This window comes from Papio anubis, chromosome 9, assembly GCF_008728515.1.
Source record: "Papio anubis isolate 15944 chromosome 9, Panubis1.0, whole genome shotgun sequence".
In the NCBI taxonomy this organism is placed as follows: domain Eukaryota; kingdom Metazoa; phylum Chordata; class Mammalia; order Primates; family Cercopithecidae; genus Papio; species Papio anubis.
The window spans coordinates 80,399,298-80,426,889 of record NC_044984.1 but is presented as its reverse complement, the minus strand read 5'-3'; the positions used below and the strand labels follow the sequence as shown (position 1 = coordinate 80,426,889).

Genomic DNA, 27,592 nt, shown 5'->3' with positions numbered 1-27,592 from the left:
GCAAGCCAAAGTTTAAAAGAACAACAACAAAGAATTATTTGTTCCTTAAAAATCTGCTTTGTTGCCCTTGATAACAAAATATGTGATATATATTTGATAGCCCAGGTTGGTCAAGAAACTTTAGTAATGTATGAGAAAAGAACATACACATTCACAGCATTTCAAAATTAACTAAAGTGGATGTCAAATTTGAAATTTTGGAGAGGTATCTGAGCAGCATTTAGCAGAGACTTAAAAGGTCCTGAGGATCTTCCAGATTTTTTGGTAAGGAGTGAGTCCATCTGACAGGGCTCATGGATCCAGGATCTACATGCTGTGTTGACGAGATAACACCTGAATTTCTGCTCCAGCTCTTGCTCTGGATGTCAAGAAAATTTACTCCTGCTTTGGCATCTTATCATCAACAGAGACCAGCAGGATTCATTATCTACTACATGCCTTCTGTCAATGAAAAACAATGTCATCAAAAGTGAAATAAATACTAAAGAAGCATTTGGCAATTTCCATTTTCACTGTCTCTTTTTTTTACACTTTAAGTTTTGGGGTACATGTGCAGAATGTGCAGGTTTGTTACATAGGTATACACGTGCCATGGTGGTTTGCTGCACCCATTAACCCATCATCTACATTAGGTATTTCTCCTAATGCTATTCCTCCCCTATCTCCCCATCCCTTGACAGGTCCCAGTGTGTGATATTCCCATCCCTCTGTCCAAGTGTTCTCATTGTTCAGGTCCTACATATGAGTGAGAACATGCGATGTTTGGTTTTCTGTTCTTGTGTTAGTTTTCTGAGAATGATGGTTTCCAACTTCATCTATGTCCCTGCAAAGAACATGAACTCATCCTTTTTTATGGCTACATAATGTCCCATAGTGTATATGTGACACATTTTCTTCTTATTATTATTATTATACTTTAAGTTCTAGGGTACATGTGCACAACGTACAGGTTTGTTACATATGTATACATGTGCCATGTTGGTGTGCTGCACCCATTAACTCATCATTTACATCAGGTATAACTCCCAATGCAATCCCTCCCCCTTCCCCCTCCCCGTGATAGGCCCTGGTGTGTGATGTTCCCCTTCCCGAGTGCAAATGATCTCATTGTTCCAGTTCCCACCCTATAGGTGAAGCTTATCACGGTGTTTGGTTTTCTGTTCTTTGCGATGGTTTGCTTTGGGAGAATGATGGTTTCCAGCTGCATCCATGTCCTACAAAGGACACAAACTCATCCTTTTTATGAAACATAGTATTCCATGGTGTATATGTATCACATTTTCTTAATCAGTCTGTCACTGATGGACATTTGGGTTGATTCAAGTCTTTTCATTATGAATAGTGCCCCAATAAACATCGTGTGCATGTGTCTTTATAGCAGCATGATTTACCATCCAGGTATATGCACCCAGTAATGGGATAGCTGGGTCAAATGGGTATTTCTAGTTCTAGATCCTTGAGGAATGTCACACTGTTTTTTTCCACAATGGTTGCCCGAACTAGTTTACAGTCCCACCAACGGTTTAAAGTGTTCCTATTCTCCATCCTCTCCAGCACATATTTATTTCCTGATTTTTAATACAGTTGCCATTCCTATGGTATGAGATGAGTATCGTTATAGTTTTGATTTGCATTTCTATGGCGGTGGTGATGATGAGCATTTTGTCATTTATCTGTTGGCTGTATGAATGAAATAGCTTTTGAAAGTGTCTGTTTATATCCTTTGCCCACTTTTTTTGATGGGGTTCTTTGTTTTTTCTTGTAAATTTGTCTGAGTTCTTTGTAGGTTCTGGATATTGTAGCCCTTTGTCAGATGAGTAGATTGCAAAATTTTCTCCCATTCTGTAGGTTGCCTGTTCACTCTGATGGTAGTTTCTTTTGCTGTGCAGAAGCTTTTTTAGTTTAATTAGATCCCATCTGTCAATTTTGGCTTTGTTGCCGTTGCTTTTGGTGTTTTAGACCTTGAAGTACTTGCCCGGCACCTATACTACAGATAAGGTATTACCTAGGTTTCTTCTAGGGTTTTATGGTGTGGAGTCCTAACATTTAAGTCTCAATTCATCTTGAATTAATTTTTTGTATAAGGAGTAAAGGGAAAGAATCCAGTTTCAGCTTTCTACTTATGGCTAGCCAATTTTCCCAGCATCTTTTTATTATATAGGAATCCTTTCCCCATTTCTTATTTTTTGTCAGGTTTGTCAAAGATCAGATGGCTATAGATGTGTGGTATTATTTTTGGGGTTCACCATTTCTGTTCCATTGGTCTATATCTGTTTTGGGTACCAATACCACCCTGTTTTGGTTACTGTAGCCTTGTAGTATAGTTTGGAAGTCAGGTAGCGTGATGCCTCCTGGCTTTATTCTTTTGGCTTAGGATTGTCTTGGCAGTAGTAGAGATTTTGTGGGTTCCATATGAACTTTAAAGCAGTTTTTCCAATTCTGTGAAGAAAGTCATTGGTAGCTTAATAGGGGATGGCCATTTTTCACAATATTGATTCTTCCTATCCATAGGCATGGTATGTTCTTCCATTTATTTGTGTTTCCTCTTTTTATTTCACTGAACAGTGGTTTGTAGTTCTCCTTGATGGGGTCCTTTACATCCTTATAACTTAGATTCCTAGGTATTTATTCTCTTTTTAGGTGACATGAATGGGATTTCATTCATGATTTGGCTCTCTGTTTGTCTGTTACTGGTGTATAAGAATGTTTGTTGTTTGCACGGTGATTTTGTATCCTGGAAACTTTGCTTTCAAGATTGCTTATCAGCTTAAAGAGATTTTAGGCTGAGACAATGGGGTTTTTTCTAAATATACAATCATGTCATATACAAATAGGGACAATTGACTTCTTCTTTCTAACTTGCTAGAATATATGATTTCTCTTTCTCTTACTGGTGCCTAGCCAGAACTTCCAACACTATGTTGAATAGGAGTAGTGAGAGGGCATCCCTGTCTGTACCAGTTTCGAGATGCTTCCAGTTTTTGCCCATTCAGTATGATATTGGCTGTTGGTTTCATCATAAATAGCTCTTATTATTTTGAGGAATACGTTCCATCAGTACTGAATTTATTTAGAGTTTTTAGCATGAAAGGCTGTTGAATTTTGTCAAAGGTCTTTTCTGCATCTATTGAGATAATCATGCGGTTTTTGTCTTTGGTTCTGTTTATATGCTGGATTACGTTTATTGATTTGAGGATGTTGAATCAGCCTTGCATCTCAGGGATGAAACCCACTTGATCATGGTGGATAAGCTTTTTGATAAGCTTTTGGATGTGCTGCTGGATTCGGTTTGCCAGTATTTTATTGAGGATTTTTGCAACAATGTTCATCAGGGATATTGGTCTAAAACTCTCTTTTTTTGTTGTATCTCTGTGAGGCTTTGGTATCAGGATGATATTGGCCTCATAAAATGAGTTAAAGAGGATTCCCTCTTTTTCTGTTGATTGGAATGGTTTCAGAAGGAATGGTACCAACTCCTCCTTGTACCTCTGGTAGAATTCAGCTGTGAATCCGTCTGGTCCTGGACGTTTTTTGGTTGGTAGGCTATTAATTACTGTCTCATTTTCAGAGCCTGCTATTGGTCTGTTCAGGGATTCCTGAACTTCCTGGTTTAGTCTTGGGACAGTGTAAGTGTCCAGGAAATTATCCATTTCTTCTAGGTTTTCTAGTTTATTTGCGTAGAGGTGTTTATAGTTATTCTCTGAAGGCAGTTTGTATTTCTGTGGGGTCGGAGGTGATATCCCCTTTATTATTTTTTATTGCATCTATTTGATCCTTCTCTCTTTTCTTCTTTATTAGTCTTGCTAGCGGTCTATCAATTTTGTTGATCTTTTCAAAAATCCAGCTCCTGGATTCATTGATTTTTTGAAGGGTTTTTTGTGTCTCTATCTTCTTCAGTTCAGCTCTGATCTTAGTTATTTCTTGCCTTCTGCTAGCTTTTGAACGTGTTTGCTCTTGCTTCTCTAGTTCTTTTAATTGTGATGTTAGGGTGTCAATTTTAGATCTTTCCTGCTTTCTCTTGTGGACATTTAGTGCTATAAATTTCTCTCTACACACTGCTTTAAATGTGTCCCAGAGATTCTGATATGTTGTATCCTTGTTCTCATTGGTTTCAAAGAACATCTTTATTTCTGCTTTCATTTCATTATGTACCCAGTAGTCATTCAGGAGCAGGTTGTTCAGTTTCCATGTAGTTGAGCAGTTTTGATTGAGTTTCTTACTCTTGAGTTCTAGTTTGATTGCACTGTGGTCTGAGAGACAGTTTGTTATTATTTCCATTCTCTTACATTTGCTGAGGAGTGCTTTACTTCCAACTATGTGGTCAATTTTGGAATAAGTGCAATGTGATGCTGAGAAGAATGTATATTCTGTTGATGTGGGGTGGAGAGTTCTGTAGATGTCTATTAGGTCTGCTTGGTGCAGAGTTGAGTTCAATTCCTGGATATCCTTGTTAATTTTCTATCTTGTTTATCTGTCTAATATTGGCAGTGGGGTGTTAAATCTCCTATTATTATTTTATGGGTGTCTAAGTCTCTTTGTAAGTCTCTAAGGACTTGCTTTATGAATCTAGGTGCTCCTGTATTGGGTACATATATATTTATGATAGTTAGCTCTTCCTGATGAATTGATCCCTTTACCATTATGTAATGACCTTCTTTGTCTCTTTTGATCTTTGATGGTTTAAAGTCTGTATTATCAGAGACTAGTATTGCAACCCCTGCTTTTTTGTTTGTTTGTTTGTTTTCCATTTGCTTGGTAGATCTTCCTCCATCCCTTTATTTTGAGCCTATGTGTGTCTCTGCATGTGAGATGGGTCTCCTGATTACAGTAAGCTGATGGGTCTTGATTCTTTATCCAATTTACCAGTCTGTGTCTTTTCATTGGACCATTTAGTTCATTTATATTTAAGGTTATTATTGTTATGTGTGAACTTGATCCTGTCATTATGATATTAACTGGTTATTTTGGCTGCTAGTTGGTTCAGTTTCTTCCTAGCATCGATAGACTTTACATTTTGACATGTTTTTGCAATGGCTGGTACCTGTTGTTCCTTTCCACGTTTAGTGCTTCCTTCAGAATCTCTTGTAGGGCAGGCCTGGTGGTGACAAAATCTCTAAGCATATGCTTGTCTGTAAAGGATTTTATTTCTCCTTCACTTATGAAACTTAGTTTGGCTGGATATGAAATTCTGGATTGAAAATTCTTTTCTTTAAGAATGTTGAATATTGGTCCCTACTCTCTTCTGGCTTGGAGAGTTTCTGCTGAGAGATCTGCTGTTAGTCTAATGGGCTTCCCTTTGTGTGTAACCCAACCTTTCTCTCTGGCTGCCCTTGACATTTTTTCCTTAATTTCAACTTTGGTGAATTTGACAATTATGTGTCTTGGAGTTGCTCTTCTCGAGGAGTATCTTTGTGGCGTTCTCTATATTTCCTGAATTTGAATGTTGGCCTGCCTTACTAGGTTGGGGAAGTTCTCCTGGATGATATCCTGCAGAGTGTTTTCCAACTTGGTTCCATTTTCCCCGTCACTTTCAGGCACACCAATCAGATGTAGATTTGGTTTTTCACATAATCCCATATTTCGTGGAGGCTTTGTTCATTTATTTTTACTCTTTTTTCTCTACACTTCTCTTCTCACTTCATTTCGTTCATTTGATCTTCAATCGCTGATACTCTTTCTTCCAGTTGATTGAGTTGCTTACTGAAGCTTATGTATTTGTCATGTAGTTGTCGTGTTATGGTTTTCATCTCTATCAGTTCTTTTAAGGTCTTCTCTGCATTGATTATTCTAGTTATCCATTCATCCATTCTTTTTTCAAGGCTTTTAGTTTCTTTGCGCTGGTTACGTAGTTCCTCCTTTAGCTCTGAGAAGTTTGATCGACTGAAGCCTTCTTCTCTCAACTTGTCAATGTCATTCTCCATCCAGGTTTCTTCCATTGCTGGCGATGAGCTGCGTTCCTTTGGAGGAGGAGATGCGCTCTGATTTTTTGAATTTCCAGGTTTTCTGCACTGCTTTTTGCCTATCTTTGTGGTTTTATCTGCCTTTGGTCTTTGATGATGGTGATGTACTGATGGGGTTTTGGTGTGGGTGTCCTTTCTGTTTGTTAGTTTTCCTTCTAACAGTCAGGACCCTCAGCTGTAGGTCTGTTGGAGTTTGCTTGAGGTCTACTCCAGACCCTTTTTGCCTGGGTATCAGCAGCGGAGGCTGCAGAAGACAGAATATTGCTGAACAGCGAGTGTTGCTGTCTGATTCTTGCTCTGGAAGCTTCATCTCAGGGGTGTACCCTGCCGTGTGAGGTATGAGGTGTGGATCTGCACCTAGTGAGTGATGTTTCCCAGTTAGGCTACTCAGGGTTCAGGGACCCACTTGAGTAGGCAGTCTGTCCATTCTTGGATCTCAACCTCCATGCTGGGAGATCCACTGCTCTCTTCAAAGCTGTCAGACAGGGACATTTACTTCTGCCGAGGTTTCTGCTGCTTTTTGTTTAGCTATGTCCTGTCCCAGAGGAGGAGTCCACAGAGAGCCACACCAGCCTCCTTGAGCTGTGGTGGAGGCTCCACTCGAATTCCAGAGCTTCCAGCGGCTTTGTTTACCTACCTAAGCCTCAGCAATGACGAATGCCCCTCCCCCAGCCTAGCTGCCACCTTGCAGTTAGATCTCAGACTGCTGTGCTAGCAATGAAGGAGGCTGGCTCTGTGGGCGTGGGACCCTCAGGGCCAGGTGTGGGATATAATCTCCTGGAGTGCTGTTTGCTAAGACCCTTGGTAAAGCACAGTTTTAGGGTGGGAGTTACCCAATTTTCCAATTGTTGTGTGTCTCAATTTCCTTTGGCTAGGAAAAGGAATTCCCTTCCCCCTTGCACTTCCCAGGTGAGGTGATGCCTCGCCCTACTTCAACTGGGCTGCACCCACAGACCAGTGCCAACTGTCCCATATGCCCCAGTGAGATGAACCCAGCACCTCAGTTGAAAATGCAGAAATCACTCATCTTCTATGTCACTCACTCTGGGAGCTGGAGGCTGGAGCTGTTACTATTTGGCCATCTTGGGCTCACCCCCCAACACATTTTCTTTATTCAGTCTTCATTGTTGGGCATTGGGTTGGTTCCAAGTCTTTGCTATTGTGAACTGTGCCATAATAAACATATGTGTGCATGTACCTTTATAGTAGAATGATTTATAACCCTTTGGGTATATACCCAGTAATGAGGTGCTGAGTCAAATGGTATTTCTGGTTCTAGATCCTTGAGGAATCACCAGACTGTCTTCCACAATGGCTGAATTAATTTACACTCCTACAAATAATGTAAAAGCATTCCTATTTCTCCACATCTGCTCCAGCATCTATTGTTTTCTGACTTTTTAATGATCACCATTCTAACTGGCATGAGATGGTTGAGATGGTATTTCATTGTGGTTTTGATTTGCATTTTTCTAATGACCAGTGATGATGAGCTTTTTTTCATATATTTGTGGGCTGCATAAATGTCTTCTTTTGAAAAGTGTCTCTTCATATCCTTCACCTACTTTTTGATGTGGTTGTTTTTTTTCTTGTAAATTTGTTGAAGTTCTTTGTGGATTTGGGATATTAGCACTGTGACAGATGGATAGATTGCAACAATTCTCTCCCATTCTTTAGGTTGCCTGTCCACTCTGATAAAAGTTTCTTTTGCTGTGCAGAAACTCTTTAGTTTAATTAGATCCCATTTGCCAATTTTGGCTTTTGTTGCCATTTCTTTTGGTGTTTTAATCATGAAGTCTTTGCCCGTGCCTATGTCCTGAATGGTGCTGCCTAGGTTTTCCTCTAGGGTTTTTATGGTTTTAGGTCATATAAGTATTTAATCCACCTTGAGGTAATTTTTGTAGAAGATATAAGGAAAGGATCCAGTTTCAGTTTTCTGCATATGGCTAGCCAGTTTTCCCAAACCATTTATTAAATAGGGAAACTTTTCCCCATTGCCTTTTTTTCAGATTTGTCAAAAGTAAGATGGTTGTAGATGTATGGTGTTATTTCTAAGGCCTCTGTTCTGTTCCATTGGTCTATATATCTCTTTTGGTACTAGTACAACATTGTTTTTGTTACTGTAGCCTTGTAGTACAGTTTGAGGTCAGGTAGCGTGATGTATCCGGCTTTGTTCTTTTTGCTTAGGATTATCTTGGCTATGTGGGCTCTTTTTTGGTTCCATATGAAATTTAAAGTAGTTTTGTCTAATTCTGTGAAGAAAGTCAATGGTACCTTGATGAGGATAGCATTGAATCTATAAATTACTCTGGGCAGTATGGCCATTTTCACGATATTGATTCTTCCTCTTCCTGAGCAAGGAATGTTTTATCATTTGTTTGTGTCATCTCTTATTTCCTTGGGCACTGCTTTGTAGTTCTCCTTGAAGAGGTCCTTCATATCCCTTGTAAGTTGGATTTGTAGGTATTTTATTCTCTTTGTAGCAATTGTGAATGGGAATTCACTCATGATTTGGCTCTTTGTCTGTTACTGGTGTATAGAAATGCTTGTAATTTTTGCACATTGATTTTGTATCCTGAGACATTGCTGAAGTTGCTTTTCAGCAACTTAAGGAGATTTTGGGCTGAGACGATGGGGTTTTCGAAACATACAATCATGTCATCTGCAAACAGAAACAATTTTACTTCCTCTTTTCCTAATTGAATACCCTTTATTTCTTTCTTTTGCCTGATTGCCCTGACAAGAATTTCCAATTACAATATTGAATAGGAGTGGTGAGAGAGGGCACCCTTGTCTTCTCCCGTTTTTCAAAGGGAATGCTTCCAGTTTTTGCCCACTCAATATAATATTGGCTGGCAGTTTGTCATAAATAGCTCTTATTGTTTTGATATACGTTCCATCAATATGTAGTTTATTGAGAGTTTTTAGCATGAAGGGGTGTGGAATGTTGTCAAAGGCCTTTCCTGCATCTACTGAGATAATCATGTGGTTTTTGTCATTGGTTCTGTTTATGTGATGGATTATGATTATTGATTTGTGTATGTTGAACCAGCCTTGCATCCCAGGTATTAAGCTAACTTGATGGTGGTGGATAAGCTTTGATGTGCTCCTGGATTCAGTTTGCCAGTATTTTATTGAGGATTTTTTCATCTATGTTCATCAGGAATGTTAGCCTGAAATTTTCTTTATGTGTTGTGTCTCTGCCATGTTTTGGTATTAGGATAATGCTGACTTCATAAAATGTGTTAGGGAGGAGTCCCTCTTTTTCTATTGTTTGGAATAGTTTCAGAAGGAATGGTACTAGCTCCTCCTTGTACCTCTGGTAGAATTCAGCTGTGAATCCGTCTGGTCCTGGACGTTTTTTGGTTGGTAGGCTACTAATTACTGTCTCAATTTCAGAACTTGTTATTGGTCTATTCAGGGATTCAATTTCTTCCTAGTATAGACTTGGGAGGGTGTATGTGTCCAGGAATTTATCCATTTCTTCTAGATTTTCTGGTTTATTTGCATAGAGGTGTTTATAGTATTCTCTGATGTCAGTTTGTATTTCTGTGAGATCAGTGATGATATCCTCTTAATCATTTTGTATTACGTCTATTTGATTCTTCTCTCTCTTCTTCTTTATTAGTCTGGTTAGCGGTCTATTTTGTTGATCTTTTCAAAAAAAAACAGCTCCTGGATTCATTTATTTTTTGAAGGGATTTCATGTCTCTGTCTCCTTCAGTTTTGCTCTGATCTCAGGTATTTTTGGCCTTCTGCTAGGTTTTGAATTTGTTTGCTCCTGCTTCTCTAGTTCTTTTTAATTTTGATGGGGCACCTGCCAGGTGCCAGCCAGAGCTCTACTAAATGAGGTGTCTGTTGGCTCCTACTGGGTGGTGTCTCCCAATCGGGATACATGGGGGTCAGGGACCCCCTTGACGAGGCCCTCTGTTCATTAGCAGAGCTAGAGTGCTGTGCTGGGAGATCCACTGCTCTCTTCAGAGCTATCAGGCAGGGAAGTTTAAGTCTGCTGAAGCTGTACCTACAGCTGCCCCTTCCCCCAGATGCTCTGTCACAGGGAGGTGGGGATTTTATCTATAGGTCCCTGACTGAGGCTGCTGCCTTTTTTTCAGAGATGCCCTGCCCAGAGAGGAGAAATCTAGAGAGGCAGTCTGAATACAGTGGCTTTGCTGAGCTGTGGTGGGCTCCACCCAGTTCAGACTTCCTAGCGACTTCGTTTACACAGTGAAGGTAAAACTGCCTACTCAAGCCTCAGCAATGGTGGACACCCCTCCCCCCACCAAGCTTGAGCATCCCAGGTCGACCTCAGATTGCTGTGCTGGCAGTGAGAATTTCAAGCCAGTGGATCTTAGCTTGCTGGGCTCCATGGGGGTGTGACCTGCCAAGCCAATCCACTTAGCTCCCAGACTTCAGCCCTCTTTCCAGAGGAGGGAACAGTTCTTTCTAGCTGGTGTTCCAGGCACCACTGGGGCATGAAAAAAAAAAAAAAAAAGACTCCTGTAGTTAGCTCAGTGTCTGCCCAAACGGCTACCGAGTTTTGTGCTTGAAACCCAGGGCCCTGGTGGCATAGGCACTGAGGGAATCTCCTGGTCTGCGAGTTGTGAAAACCTTGGGAAAAGTGCAGTATCTGGGGTGGAGTGCACCATTCCTCAAGGCACAGTACCTCACGGCTTCCTTTGGGTAGGGGAGAGAATTTCCCAACCCCTTGCACTTCCCGGGTTAGGCGATGCCCCACCCTGCTTCAGCTTACCCTCCTTGGGCTGCACCCACTGTCCAACCAGCCCAATAAGATGAACCAGGTACATCAGTTGGAAATGCAGAAATTACCCACCTTCTGGGTTGATCTCGCTGGGAGCTGCAGACTCAGCCACCGAAGATAGTATCTGTCTCTTTTCTTGAAAGTAAAGCCCCTGACCAAGGCTTCCTTCCTCTACCCTATTACCAATTTGAAAGCCCATATTGGTAATGAAAAAATTGGGTGAGTTGATGGGAGCAGGATTTCCTTCCTCCCTACATCTTCCCCCAAGAAGCATATGAAATTTCCCGTATTAGTTTCCAGAATGGAATTTTCCTGGCCAGTTCAGTTCCCCAGTAGCACCAGAAATGTCTGGCCACCATGGGGTTTTCTTAAGATCCTTCTTTAAACCAAGGATTTCACTCCTTGCAACTACTTCCTGAAAAGAGAAATGAGTCCACTTTGGGGCTGAATTCTATAGATAAATTTTCCTCTGAAGATACAGAATCTAAGCAATAAATGTTTCTATTTCTTTTCTTCAGTCATTTTGTTATCTCTTTTTGATTGTAACAACTATAAATTAAAAGATTATACACATTTGCTCAATGTGAGGGTTGAAAAAATGTTAATTCCTAGCATATAATTTTCTAATTAAAGATTATTGATTAATTAGGATTGTATGAATGAACTATTTCCACTTTATTAGACCCCTTAGGTTGTATTTTATTGCAAGTATTATATCATGATGTGACGAAATAGCCAACCATAAACATAAGCTATAATAGGCAATTTGCATAATTAAACAACTAGATAATTTTTTAAACTGTGGAAGCCATTCTTTTCCTAACTCTTTATAAAACAATTGTAAAAGTTGCTTGAACTTTTCCTAAATACATTTATTGTTTAAATAAACAAACAAAAAAGACGTGGAGGCCTCAGAAAATGCTATAATTGAAAAACAATTCTTTATCCTTTCAATGAAATGACAATTTAGAAGAGGTCAGTCTACCTAGAGGCCTACCTTTGTGTGTCAGAAAGCTTAGTAGAGTCCTTGACCTACAAATAGATCTGGCATACCCCAAGTTCTCCTTTTTTTTTTTTTGAAAAACTGAAGTTCTACTGAGGTTTGTCAAAGCTCAGATGGCTGTAGATGTGTGGTATTATTTCTGAGGACTCTGTTCTGTTCCATTGGTCTATATCTCTGTTTTGGTACCAGTACCATGCTGTTTTGGTTACTATAGCCTTGTAGTATAGTTTGAAGTCAGGTGGTGTGATGCCTCCAGCTTTCTTCTTTTGACTTAGGATTGTCTTGGCAATGCGGGCTCTTTTTTGGTTCCATATGAACTTTAAAGCAGTTTTTTCAATTCTGTGAGAAGAGCGCTCATTGGTATGATGGGGATGGCATTGGATCTATAAAATTACCTTGGGCAGTATGGCCATTTTTCATGATATTGATTCTTCCTATCCATGAGCACATGTTATGTTCTCCATTTGTTTGTGTCCTCTTTTGTTCACTGAGCAGTGGTTTGTAGTTCTCATGAGAGGTGCTGCATCCCTTATAAGTTGGATTCCTAGGTGCTTCTTTCTCTTTGAAGCAATTGTGAATGGAAGTTCATTCATGATTTGGCTCTCTGTTTGTCTGTTACTGGTGTATAAGAATGTTTGTGATTTTTGCACATTAATTTTGTATCCTGGACTGCTTGAAGTTTCTTATCAGCTTAAGGAGATTTTGGGCTGAACAATAGGGTTTTCTAAATATACAATCATGTCATCTGCAAACAGGGACAATTGACTTCTTCTTTTCTAACTGAATACCCTTGATTTCTTTCTCTTGCCCACAGTGCCCTAGTCAGAACTTCCAACACTATGTTGAACAGGAGTGGTGAGAGGGCATCCTGTCTGCCAGTTTTCAAGGGAATTTTTCCAGTTTTGCCCGATCCCAGTATGATATTGGCTGTGGGTTTGTCATAAATAAGCTCTTATGATTTTGGTACGTTCCATCAATACCGAATTTATTGACGTTTTGAACATGAAGGGCTGTTGAATTTTGTCAAAAGGCCTTTTCTGCATCTATTAGGAATAATCATGCGGTTTTGTCTTTGGTTCTGTTTATATGCTGGATTACGTTTATTGACTTGTGTATGTTGAACCAGCCTTGCATCTCAGGGATGAAGCCCACTTGATCATGGTGGATAAGCTTTTGATGTGCTGCTGGATCGGTTTGCCAGTATTTTATTGAAGTTTTGCATCGATGTTCATCAGGGATATTGGTCTAAAATTCTCTTTTTTGTTAATGTCTCTGCCAGGCTTTGGTATCAGGATGATGTTGGCCTCATAAATGAGTTAGGGAGGATTCCCTTTTTTTACTAATGATTGGAATAGTTTCAGAAGGGAATGGTACCAACTCCTCCTTGTATCTGGTAGAAATTCAGCTGTGAATCCATCTGGTCCTGGACTTTTTTTGGTTGGTAGGCTATTAATTATTGCCTCAATTTCAGAGCCTGCTATTGGTCTATTCCAAAATTCAGCTTCTTCCTGGTTGGTCTTGGGAGAGTGTAAGTGTCAGGAGGTATTCATTTCTTCTAGATTTTTCCTAGTTATTTCATTAGAGGTGTTTATAGTATTTTCTGATGGTAGTTTGTATTTCTGTGGGGGTCAGTGGTGATATCCCCTTTATCATTTTTTATTGCATCTATTTGATTCTTCTCTCTTTTCTTCTTTATTAGTCTTGCTAGTGGTCTATCAATTTTGTTGATCTTTTCAAAAACCAACTCCTGGATTCATTGATTTTTTGGAGGGTTTTTTGTGTCTCTATCTCCTTCAGTTCTGCTAAAACAAGAAATGGGGAAAGGATTCCCTATTTAATAAATGGTTATGGGAAAATTGGTTAGCCATAAGTAGAAGGCCGAAACTGGATCCTTCCGCACTCCTTATCACAGAATTAATTCAAGATGGATTAAGAATAAAATGTTAGACTAATACCATAAAAGCCAAGAAGAAAACCTAGGTAATACCATTCAGGACATAGGCATGGGCAAAGGGACTTCATGTCTAAAACCACAAAAGCAATGGCAATAAAAGCCAAAGATGTAAAATGGGATCCTAATTAAACTGAAAGGCTTCTGCACAGCAAAAGAAACTACCATCAAGAGTGAACAGGCAACCTACAGAATGGGAGAAAATTTTGCAATCTACTCATCTGGCAAAGGACTAATATCAAATTTCTGAGAACTCAAACAAATTTACAAGAAAAAAACAAACAACCCATTAAAAGTGGGCAAGGATATGAACAGACAGTTCTCAAAGAGATATTCATACAGCCAACAGACACATGAAAATGCTCATCATCACTGGCCATCCCATAAAATGCAAATCAAAACCACAATGAGATACCATCTCACACCAGTTAGAATAGCAATCATTAAAAGTCAGGAAACAACAGGTGCTGGAGAGGATGTGGAGAAATAGGAACCACTTACACTGTTGGTGGGATTGTAAACTAGCAGTTCAACCATTATGGAAAACAGTATAAAAGGTGATTCCTCAAGGATCTAGAACTAGAAATACCATGACCCAACCATCCCATTACTGGGTATATACCCAAAGGATTATAAATCATGCTATAAAGACACATGCACACATATGTTTATTGGGGCACTATTCACAATAGCAAGACTTGGAATCAACCCAAATGTCCATCGAGCAGACTGGATTAGAAAATGTGGCACATACACACCATGGAATACTATGCAGCCATAAAAAGGATGAGTTTGTGTCCTTTGTAGGGACATGGATGCAGCACAAAACCATCATTCTCAGCAAACTATCACAAGAACAGAAAACCAAACACCACCTGTTTTTCACTCATAGGTGGGAACTGAACAATAGACTCCACTTGCACTCTGGGAAGGGAACATCACCGGGGGCCTATCATGGGGGAGGGGGGAGGGAGGGATTGCATTGGGAGTTATACCTGATGTAAATGACGAGTTGATGGGGAGCTGGCGAGTTCGGTGGTTACTGCGTAGCTTATAGCACAGGTATACATATGTAACAAACCTGCGTTATCCACATGTACCCTAGAACTTTAAAGTATAATAAAAAATAATAAAATTTTAAAAACTGAAGTTCTAGTCTTCGTTTGATATTATACCTAACTAAATTATTCCTAGTAGATAGCCATATTTGCATGTTTCCTTTTCTCCTTCCAAGTAATAGCAAAAGAAAACAAGTCTTGAAAGAAAATGCTTTCTGTCTTTTCTTTATCTTTCTACCTTATTCCTGTTCTCATTCTGTATCAGATCTTTGTCTCTTATTCTTCTCGTTAGTTTCAGTGTGCTGACTTGTATTATAAGGTAAACAGTGTTGGGTTGAAAACTTATCTTACACAGTGTTAGAGTCCTGTGTTAGGGGTTGCTGCTCTGGTGTTCTTGATACAGAGAGATGGTCAAGTGAAAGGAGCAAGAACCAAAGGGACAGAACCCTTCTCACTTTAGCTCCTTGTAATCAGCTACATTGAAGTTTCCCACTGTGGTTGTGCAAAAAGATCTGTCTACTACAACCTACGTAGCCTCTGTCAACTATACAGGCCACTTCAGATTGAGGCTTTAAATATCCTTAGTCTTCCCTGACGGCAGGAGATGTATTTTCCAAAAGGGAGAAAAAGGGTAGCATGTGCTATCTGTGTCTTACAGAGAACACGGAAGACAGGTCAGTTTCCAACCAGCAGAAAGGAAACTGGAAACACTGGTCTGAGCCCAGCTCCTCCAGAGAACTATGGTTTCTTCTGAGAGGAGAAGAAAACAACAAAGGGATAATCAAATATTAAAACAAAGAGATGAATAAATGATGAAGAAAGGGCTGGTGTGAACATTAAGAAGACATGTTAAGGCTGGGTGTGGTGGCTCATGCCTGTAATCCCAGCACTTTGGGAGGCAGAGGGAGGCGGATCACTTGAAGTCAGGAATTCAAGACTGGCCAACATGGAGAAACCCCATCTCCTCTAAAAATGCAAAAATTAGCCAGGTGTGGTGGCAGGCACCTGTAATCCCAGCTACTCGGTTGGCCGAGGTACACAAGAATTGCCTGAATCTGGGAGGTGAAGGTTGCAATAAGCCGAAATCATGCCACTGAAGTCCAGCCTGGGAGACAAAGTGAGACTCTGTTTCAAAAAATAAAACAAAACAAACAAATAAAAACAAAAAACATGTTCGATCTTTCAGGGAAATGGAATGTTGTGGCATATGAATTGAGTAAGATGGTGTAAAATGTTATATTCCTTAAATCTACTTATATTCCTAAAAAAATAATGTGCATATCTTTGTAAATGCTTTGTATACATGTAAGACCATTGATTAGTAAGATTGGAATTGGGGAGAATTTGAGGGTGAAACTAGAAAAAAATGAGACATTTTTACATCTAAAAGATAAATAAAATGTTAAATTAGATGTTCAAGCCTGTTTTGTTGGAGTTGAATTAACTTTTACTTTTTTATTAAAATCATAGAAACACCATGTCAATAAAAGAAAGAAAGACGTTTTTCTACACTATATACCATGAGTTAATTTCATTGCAAACCTAGAAGACATATATATGTTGCCTTGGATAAGTTATCAAATCTTTTAGGACTTCACTTCTCAGTAAGAAAGAGAAAGTTAATATCACAAATTGTTATACTTGCTTCATAAAACTATTGTACGAGTAGATTAAAATAATATGCTTAAAGCATTTCCCAGTTTTAAAGAACTGTAAATTGTAGGCATAATTAATTGTAAACTTTTTTGAATATTATAAAAACTACTAGGGAAAATATTTTTTACTATTAGCATAATATTGAGTTCATTTTTCTTGCAGAAAGAAGTCATGAGAGGAATTTGAACATTTTATTTGGCAGAGTGTAAAATATTTTATAGATTTGTGGAGATTTATACCACTTATACAAACTACTCAAAGAAATGACCAGAAAGAAAACTGTCATCTTTCTGGTGAGGCTTTTAAATTTGATTGCATTATCTCTCTTTCTAGCAGATTTATTATAGCATTTATATGCATGAGTGTTATAAAATAATATTACAGTTTGCTGGCCAATTTAGGTCATGAAATCCCATTAACAACTAAAATATGTAGATACAAAAAATATTCACTGTGTTAATTAAATGTGCATTTTATTTACTGCCTCTTTTCTCCTATAAAAATCTAAGCAACAGTTCATTTAATCATTAAGCAAAGAAGTGTGGTAATGTAGGTTAAAATCTACATTTAAAAAGCCTTTACATTTAAGTAAATCTATAATAATACGTTATTTGAGACATCCAGAAACAACTGTCAAATCAAAATTAGTTTCTTAAATAGCAGTGTATAGAAGTCAAAGATCTGTCTGCTATAGAAATCTTGTTGAATTAAAGTATTTCCCTTAAAAGCTCCAATTAGTGGGAAAATGTTATATGAATTTATTATACTAGTCATTTAGCAAACAATTGTTGAAGATCTACTGTATTCCACACACAAAAATGGCATGCTATGATTTCTGCCCTTGAGGTTATAGCATTGGGTAGATACTGGCATTCACACAAAGATTGCAGTAAGATGGACTTAGTTCTCTAATTGTAGTCCCAAGAAGACAGAGAGACCAAGATCGCTATAGGGGTCACAGCCATTCCTGCAGAGGTGACAGTTAATCAAAGTATTGTCTAGAAAAATGGAATATATGTTCAAAGTCACTGAAGCATGAAAGCTCACATGAAATATGTTTGGAAAATGGCAGGTAGTTCAGTGTAGTTGCAGGATAGAGTTATTGGTGGAGTAAAATATATGGCTAAGAAATGTATTTATTCAAACAATAAGAAACCAATAAAGGGATCAGAAACAAGAGGGATCTGACTAGAATTTCCTTTTGGCAGCAGAGTTTCATTCACTTACATAATTGGAAAGAAATGTACTGAAAAGACCAAAAGCATAGATACTATGACAGCCCAGGAATTTGAGGATACTGTGAGCCATGATTGCACCACTGCACTCCAGCCTGAACCACAGAGCAAGACCCTGTCTCTAAAAAAGTAAATAATAATAATTAGTAAAAGAGTTTACATAATTTTAGACATACATTATTATGGAATCTGCAAATTTCAAAATTTTTTGAGATCTAAAGGATATAAAAGATTTTTTTAAATAAAAATAATGTAAGTTCAACTAGTTTGATATTAGCTTTAAAGAAAACTACTTTGATTTTAAAATCAAGGACATACAGAAATATTTTCTCCAATATTAGCATGTTTATTTTCCTACGTAACTTTAAATTTTTATATTATCACTTTAAATAGATCATTCATTCATTAAAAAGTTAGGAAACAACAGATGCCAGAGAGGATGTGGAGAAATAGGAACACTTTTACACTGTTGGTAGGAGTGTAAACTAGTTCAACCATTGTGGAAGACAGTGTGGCAATTCCTCAAGGATCTAGAACTGAAATACCATTTGATCCAGGGATCCCATTACTGGGTGTGTACCCAAAGGATTATAAATCATGCTACCATAAAGACACATGCACACATATGTTTATTGCAGCACTATTCACAATAGCGAAGACTTGGAACTAACCCATATGCCCATCAATGATAGACTGGATTAAGAAAATGTGGCATATATGCACTATGGAATACTATGCAACCATAAAAAAGGATGAGTTTATGTGCTTTGCAGGGACATGGATGCAGCTGGAAACCATCATTCTGAGCAAACTACCACAAGGGAAGAAAACCAAACACTGCATGTTCTCACTCATAGGTGGGAAATGAACAATGAGAACAGTTTGGACACAGAGTGGGGAACATCACACTCTGGGACCTGTCCTGGGGTGGGGAGCAGGGGAAGGGATAGCATTAGGAGAAATATCTAACGTAAATGAAGAGTTGGTGGTGTAGCACACCAACGTGGCACATGTATACATATGTACCCAACCTGTACGTTGTGCACATGTACCCTAGAACTTAAAGTATAATTTACAAAATAAAATAAATAAGTAGATCGTTCATTTCACATATGGCCTGCTTTTTAAGTTCAAATAATAGTTTTCTCAAAGTGACATAAAATTTAGCTAATAATAGAGCTAACAAGTTAATGGCCAAATAAAGGCTTTAGTGAGCACAGAACTCATTAAAATTATCCAGAAGAATGCCTGGAATAATTTTTTCTAACTTGTTAAAACTAGTGGTATAGCCAAGCCATTTAAGAGTAACAACTAGTAACCATTTTACTTAGTTAGAGAGTATCAACGAATGGCTACTTTTCTCTGAAAATGACTATCTGCTCCACTTGTGATTGCATAGCCTGGAATGATGCCAAGGAGTCAGGCAAATGAATTGGGTAACAGGGGAATGGAAAAAGAGCTGAAACTGAAAGAGAGAATGAAGACATGAAAAGATATTTAAATCATAACTAAAGCTCAAATGAAAACAAGATACCATTCTCCCTTTACCCTCACCCATTTTAGGATGGTAAAGATTCAAAAAGTTTGAAGCACCCAGCTGCCAGTTGAATGTCAGAAAAAAAAAATCCTTATACGTTTGTGGTAATATTATATTAACATAAGTATTCAGTGTTGATTCTTTCCATACATGGAAATCGCATGCTTTTCTATGACAAAGAGTAAATAGACAAATCAATTAAAGAATGGGGAGTAGATAGTTCTTATAGACAGGGATAGTGTTCTCTTGTCAGTCATTCTAATCTCCATCATCCTCAACATCACTTACATAATTTATGGTTTAGAGACTTTTGATATTAATGTATTTACTCATGTGGTTCTCCTTATCAGGAATGTCCTTTTATTTCTTTTGTCTAATGTACAATTTCAGCTCATATATTCTCTAGTCACTTAATATTTCACATTTGGCATTATTTTTACACACACATCTTATTCCCTCAACTAGACGGTTAACTCTCTGAAGCCCAGAAATTAATCTTAGGCATTTTAGTATCACTCAATTTCTAACACAGTGCTTTATGTAAATTTATGATTAGTAGCTGTAGTTTGAATAAATCATCACTCTTACCCCAAGCCTTGTTGAAGCTTTTATGTTAGAACATGTTGGAAGCTACTGATAAAAATGAAAAATATGCAAATCTTTCAACAAAAACTTACTGAATATTTACTTCTTGTCAACAGTGTGCAAGACTCTGGGGATACAATTTTGCAGAAAATAGAAAGGGTCTTATGTTCTAAAAGGTCAGAAAGATGTTAAATAATCACACTCCTTAATATTTCATTAAAAATTAAAATAAGGTTGTTGAAGAAAAGAGAAACTGTTTCAAGGAGTTTTAAATTCTAGATTCTTTAATGAAGGAAAAGTCTCCTCTAAAACCAATATGTTTTTTTTCTGATTATGCACTAAATACATTTCTCCAGAAATTTCTTTTCATCCGAATGAGGGACCCACACTTCACTCATGGTGGACCTATGAACTAGATAAACTCACTGTGTTTCTGGCTTTTGTTGTTATTGTTTTATTTTTTAAGCTAATGTATCATTATTTTTTAACTGATAAATAAAAATGGATATATTTATCTTGTACAACATGATGTTTTAAAATATATACATTGTGGAATGACTAAATTGAGCTAATTAATATATGCATTACTTCACATGCTTATCATTTTAGTCTTAGCAATTTTCAAGTATACAATATGCTGTTATTAACTATAGTCACTGTGTTGTGCAATAGAGCTCTTGAACTTATTTCTCCTGTCTAATTGAAATTGTATAACCTTAGAAGAACATCTCTCTATCTCCACACCTCCACTCCAGCCCCTGGTAACTACTATTCTACTCTCCTTTACTTTTATGAGTTCAGCTTTTTTATAACTCCCATATACTAGTGAGAACATGTGATATCTGTCTCTGTGCTGGGCTTAATTCGCTTAGCACAATATCCTTGGGTTCATCCATGGTATGGCAAATTACAGGATTCCCTTGTTTTCAAGACTGAATAGTTTTTCTTTATCCATTTATCCATTGCTGGAGACTTGGGTCGACTCCATATCTTGGCTATTATGAATAGTGCTGCAATAAACATGGGAGTGCAGGTATCTCTTTGACATACTGATTTCATTTCATTTGATTATATATCTAGTAGTGGGATGGCTAGATCATAAGGTACTTCTTTTTTTTTTTTTCTGATTTTTGAGAAACTACCATACTGTTTTCCACAGTGGCCGTACTAATTTACATTCCCACCATCATTCACTTTTTCTCCATATCCTCCTCAACACTTATTTTTCATCTTTTTTATAATAGCCATTCTAACAGGGGCCAGGTGATAACTCATTGTGAATTTTACTTGCATTTCTCTGCTAATGAGTTATGCTGAGCATTTTTTTATATATACCTGTTGGTCATTTTATGTCTTCTTTTGAGAAATGTTTATTCCTGTCCTTGGCCCATTTTTAACTGGGCCATTTGTTTTCTTGCTAATAGTTTGTTTGAGTTCCTTATACATTACAATATTAACTTATATGATACATGGTTACAATTTTTTCTGCCATTTTGTAGGCTTTTTGTTTTGTTCATTGTTTCTCTTGCTGTTTAGAGCTTTCTAATTTGATATAATCCCATTTGTCTATTTTTTGCTTTTGTTTTCTATGCTTTTGGGGTCTTAATCCCCCCAAAAAAGTCATTGTCCAGACCAATGTTATAGAGATTGTCCCAGTGTTTATGTCTTTGAAAGGGGGTCCTATAACATTTTCTCTGCTTGCTTTTCTGTGTTTGAATACTGCCCAGGGGATACTCAGCTCCAGTGTCACAGATGAACCTACACAAAATTCTTAGTTCAGCTAAGGCAAGTCATGCTCACCCAAGGGACAGAACATCCTGTCTTTTAAGTTAGAAGTGTCCAAAAATTACTAATTATCTCTTAGTCATCTCATGTATACACACACACACACACACGCACACACACACACAAAGTCAAATACTCAGCTAATGGTTTTCCAATGCGCCAGTCACCAAAGCTTCTTGTATATGTTTATGTTAAAAAAAAAAAAAAAAGTCACTGTGGCTAATCACCTCATTTAAAAGTCAGATTGAACACGTGGGCATTCACATATGTAGGCTGAGGTATATTGGCAAGGAATTGACACTTGTAGTTCCCCAAAAATCTTTCGCTTTGCTTGGCTGTCTCTGCAACTCCAGTAAAGTGCATCCAGACTCCAGTAAAAGAAATAAAGTGAACACTTTGCCTCCTAGTACCTTTGCTGCCGTTTGCATTTCACCACTCAGCTTATAGAGATGAAATCTATTACTCGGCAGGCACCACTTGCACAAATGAAAGATAAATTTTTCTTCCAGATGGGACAGATCAGCAAGACTCAAAATATTAATGATGAAAGCTCTGGGAATTATATATATCCCTGACCATAGGTTTCTCTTGACAGTGAAGAACTGTCAGTTTAACTCATTTTTTTTTTTTTTCTGTAAGACTCCCATCAAGAATTATATAAAGGGAAAATAATACATGATTTAAGATTCAGATGAGCATAGATTTAAGGGAAAGGTTATCTTTCTGTCTTTCATTTTCTTTCATGTTTTGTGTTCCCAATCTGCAATACATTTTGCTGAGTGATGTAGTGTGGTCGATTTGATTCTTGAAGCTGTTCATGTGCTCATGTAGGAAATTGCTTTTATGAGAATAATACAGGAAGTATGCATTTCTTATTATTTAATTGAACATATAATTTAGCAATACCTGACATTTATATGATTGAAACAGTTTGTTTATCTCAAAATTAGAAATTTATTGAATATGTATTAAAAAATATGTATTAATGAAGAATTTCACTTTCACTTGTCAGGTTTTATTATCTTGAAAACTTTTTTATAACCATTACAGATCAACAATAATTTTTAGGTTACTCTCTCTGTAGAAGGCTTGGTCACTTACCTTTTTTTGTTAAGGAAAAAATTCTGGGCCCTCTTTTTGAGGCAGCAAATCAATTACCATTAATCTGAGATTTTTAAAACATGTATTTTCCTTTTACACAGAAACAAAGTTTACATTTATAAAATCTAAAGATGATAGAAATGTAAAATTATCTTATTATGGCAACCTGATTCATTGTATTATGTTACATATATTTAGGAACACATACGTAGGTATTTATGAGATATTTGAATATTAGAAATTTCTTGAAAATAATAAAATACTTCCATTAGCCAATTTATAGAAAATTCTAAATGAAATATATCTCCAATTGTTTTAAAAACTCTTTGAAATATTTTATGCTAGCACAATTATTTGCAACATGACTCAAAATATTTTTCATTATGCTACAGAGTGATAGTACAAAAAACTAACCATTTTAACAATAATGCTTCAGAAAGGAGATAGTCACACAAGAATGGATCCAAAATCAACTAAATTATACCTATTATAATTTTATTCACATTGAAGATACTACCTAATTTGTTAAATATTAATAATTAGAAAAATAAAATATTATTTTTCATTCATATTCTTTTTCTACCTAAATAGAACACATTCTTATAATTATTTTGATTTGATAACAAAATATTTATTAAAAAATATATAATTTAACCAGATGAAATTATCTTTCCTTAATTACTTTTTATTTAATTGAATTGCTTTTTATTTAACTGAATATCTGGCTTACTAATTATCTCTTCTCAGGTACATGATATTTTTCATCAGTGTCTATGAGAAATTATCAGCCAAATATAAACTTCATAAACCACTAACGAGATTTTAAGGTCCTGTGCCTACAGTGTGTTAAAGTTTCTAGTTGATGATAGCCATACAAAGATAAATCAGCAATTCCATTTTGTTCATCAGTCTTTCACAAAATTCATGAAATCTTTGTAAAAAATCAGCCACTGTTAAAACGTATTCAGAATTATATTTAAAGTCTCATCACTAGTAAATAGAGTCAAAAGACCCATTACAACACTTCTGGTCATGAACATTGTTATAATATTTTCAAAATCAATGCCGTTTTTCCTGATTGCCTGATCATCTGATGATCATCGCTAATGTTTAGATTCTCTTCATCAATGTGCCAAATGTATAATATTGAAAACATAAACTCCATAAACCAAACACCTTGCTGTGACCAAATACCCAATGCTTGCATGGGATTCAACCGATTGTTGCTATAGCCTTCTGAATAGCAAATTTCTTGGGATCTATCGTTGGGTCTCCTTAAGTCCTGCTTTCTTTCTGCTCCATGCCAATGACTGAGATCTGGTTTTAGGTCCTAACCTCTGTGTTCTGTGATATAACTAATTGGCTGTGAAGATAACTTCATGTTACAAAATGAGTTTATGTGACATGAGAATCCCAAAATACCTACTACTGTTTCAAAATGTCAGTCTCCAATTGTAACTATTCTTGGTGTCTGTGGAGGCTATGGAAGAAGACAAAATGTGTTTAAGCTGACCACAGCACATTTAAGTAGAGAGAGAAATGCTGATGGCGAGACATCAGGAGAGCTGGAGGAATCTGTGCCTCAAGAGCATATAAATGTTCACAATTGACTCTTGTCTGAAAGAATAATGTTTGCATAACACCAAACTTTGAAAAACAGCATAATCATAATTGGTTCTACTCAGAGGTACTTAAATAGCCTCAGAGTAGCACTGAATTTTTAAAAATATAAATATAAGTTTATGTATGGTGGAAAAAGGCAATGCAAAATAAGAATATATTTATTTTCTCAGACTACCTTTGCTTAAAGAAAATGCACATAATTTTAGAGGCATGTTATCTTTAGAGAATTTTATTCACTTACTTATTGTCTCATACCTGCACAGTTTTCTCCTGAATACCCTTGTTAACACAGTCTGTCAGACATTCAATAGCAAACTGTGTTCCAGGCAATGAATTTATACTGTTGTAACAGGAACAATCTCTTGAATGTTGTAACCCTTTATATATGATGGAAAAATCAATAACATGGATAAATGTGTAACAAACTAGCCTGTGCACCTTTTTGGTGAAGTGAAGCTTAGTGATATGGACTGAAATACATTCTTAAGTAAAATAACTTTATGCTTAAGTGGAATATTATAAAATATATGTATTTACTAACACAGACATCAATGGTAATATTAAAAGAGACTTATATGTATGTATCTTTATATTATGCTATATATAATTCAAATAATTAATTTGATACTTTTAATGAAAAATTTAACGTAATACAAAGGTATGCCTATTCCATGATATGCATATACGGATAAATTACGTTAAAATGTTTGGTCTATATTTTTCTGTCAAGTTAGAAAGATTTTATAAATACGATCATAATGCAGTTAGATGGAAAATAGCAAATTATTACAGGGAATACTTTTTATTTTACTTTTATCAGCAAGAAACCAGTGGGTCGTGTTAGTAATATTAGACTTTCTTTTTTCCAGGGTATCAACGGTTTCTGTACAGCACAGATTATGACAGCTTCTTCCTTAAGGTGAGATTGGATGTCATTCATGGTAGTTTTCTAAGGGACTACACATTTTTTTAATGTATTATCAAAAATATTTCATAAGTAAAATTATCCTGGAGTAGCTACACATTCCTAAATTGAAAATATTTTCTCATCAATTTTATGTACATAATTCTATTTCTTCAATAGTACTGTTTTCATGATAAACTCTAACCATTTCTTGGACATTTCTGAGTACAAACCATGTAACTTGATACTTTGATTAAAACTTGGAAATATGTTAACCATATAAGAAAATCAAGTTAGAGAACAACAGCAAAACATTCTAATACAACTAATACAATTAAGGCATCTCTCAGAGAGTGCATGCACTTGTGTAGGTACACACAAACACACACACACAGACACACACACACAGAGGATGGTAATTAATATTTGTAACTTTCTCCTAAAATACAAGTCCATTAGAATCTTACAATTCTCAAAAGCCCTCCAGATTGTTGTGTTAATGAGTAGTTTTGCTCTATCTTCTTTATTATTCCAAGAGTTAGCAATTTTTATTATTGTATTATAAGATAGTCATATGAGATTTACTCACACATTTACTCCTTTTTTTACCATTTCTTATCAGACTTTACACTTTATCTATCTGCTAAAAGTATATACTTTATCATTTCCTTTAGTAAAGAATTGTCAAGTTTTCTTTGTCTGAAAGTATTTTTATTTTACTCTTACTCTTGAAAAATAATTTCCCCCATTGTGAATCTAGATTGTCAGTAATTTTGCTTGCACCACTGAGTAGTTTATTATATTGCTTCCTGGATTCCATTTATTAATGAAAACTCAATTGTTTTCATTGTAACAATTCAGACAGTTGTTACAACTGTCTGGGTAATTTGCATTTCTTCTTGTTGCTTTTAAAGTCTTCTCTTAATCTTTAGTGATCTGAAACTGGTTGTGATATGACTGGATATGTTATGCATCCCGCTTTAGATGTGTTAGCCTTCTTGAAACTGTCAGTAGATGTTTCCAGCAATTCTGGAACTCCTCCGTCAGCATGTCCTTTAATGTAACCTCTTCCATTTCTTTATTTTACATACCTCTTCCTTTTTTCACATCATTTCATTATTTATTACTTTGAATCTACATCCAGTTCACTGATTTTATCTGTGTTGGTGATATATTTTCATTTAATCTTTTTTAATATTCTAATTTGTATTAGTGTATTTTGAAATATTACTTTAGGTTCATGAGGTATATGTGCAGGTCTGTTACATGGGTGAACTGTGTGTCACTGTGGTTTGGTATAGGAATGACGACATTCACTCAGGTAGTAAGCATAGTACCTGATGTAGTAGTTTTTTAACCCTCACTCCTTCCCTCCCACACTCTCTGCTCTAGTAGTCTCTGGTGTCTGTTGCTGATATCTTTATGTCCATGTGTACTCAATGTTTAGTCCCCACTTATAACTGAAAACATAGAGTATTTTGTTTTCTGTTCCTTTGTTAATTCACTTAGGATAATGGCCTCCAGCAGCATCCATGTTGCTGCAAAGGACGTGCTTTTGTTTTTTATGGTGACAGAGTATTCCATTTGTGTTAAGAAATACTGTCTGAGTCTTTTAAAAATTCATCATCTGTTTTTTCTTGTTCTTATGTTCAATCCAAGTTTCTATTTTATTTGCGATTCTATTTACACTCTGTGTTGTTCATGATCAGTTACACTCATGGAATATTATTTTGCATGTGTGTTTTCACTGTTGTTTTAACTATGATTGCACACACATAAAATGTGACTATGAAAATTCTTTGAGGCGAGACTTGAAGTTCTACTCTTAAATTTTTTGCTTCTGCCAGTCACTAAGGAGCAATATCAACCCAAGACCAATTTTATACTAACTTCTTTGCTTTCAATTTTTGAGCAAACAAATAGCATGAATTCATTCAGATCTCAGATCTTTAATGAGGATTAATGTGTTTTCGTAAGTTCTTTGTTTTGGTTTTATTTTCTCCAGGCAGCATTCAGGAATGAATATTTCTTTTCAGACCCTTTTTCTCCATGAGATTTGTTTCTCATTTTATGAGGGATAGCGTTTTCTATTATACTTTCCACTTTGGATGGGCCACAAGGTTTATCTCCTGCATTCTGTTCATCATGAAGCAGTCAAAATGTAATCTCAAACATTCTAAGGTTTGGTAGGACTTTTCACACAGGAAGCTAGATTTGATGATTACTTCACCTCTCAGGGTTTCTGCTTTTATTGTTATCTTAGTATTTGTAGATTTTTTTCCTTCATGCAAAATCAAAGATTCTTGTAATGTACATACACATGTGTGTGTATGTAATTTTATTTTAATTGTTTTTTCATCAGTAACTTTACTCTGGTTAGATAGATCGAATATGCAGGCTTGAAGCAGAAAAGTAAATGTTTTTGATTTCTAAAG

General features: G+C 36.5%; 1 protein-coding gene across 3 annotated transcripts in view; it reads left to right on the top strand.

The window, feature by feature from the left end:
• MGAT4C (MGAT4 family member C) overlaps positions 1–27,592 on the top strand; it is a 641,622-nt gene that overhangs the window by 548,837 nt on the left and 65,193 nt on the right. For all 3 annotated transcript variants that reach the window (XM_031651114.1, XM_021922661.2, XM_031651113.1), the window contains one exon: positions 25,123–25,172. The gene's annotated coding sequence lies outside the window, so the exon portion shown is untranslated. Of the gene's footprint in view, positions 1–25,122; positions 25,173–27,592 lie in introns of those variants that run through there.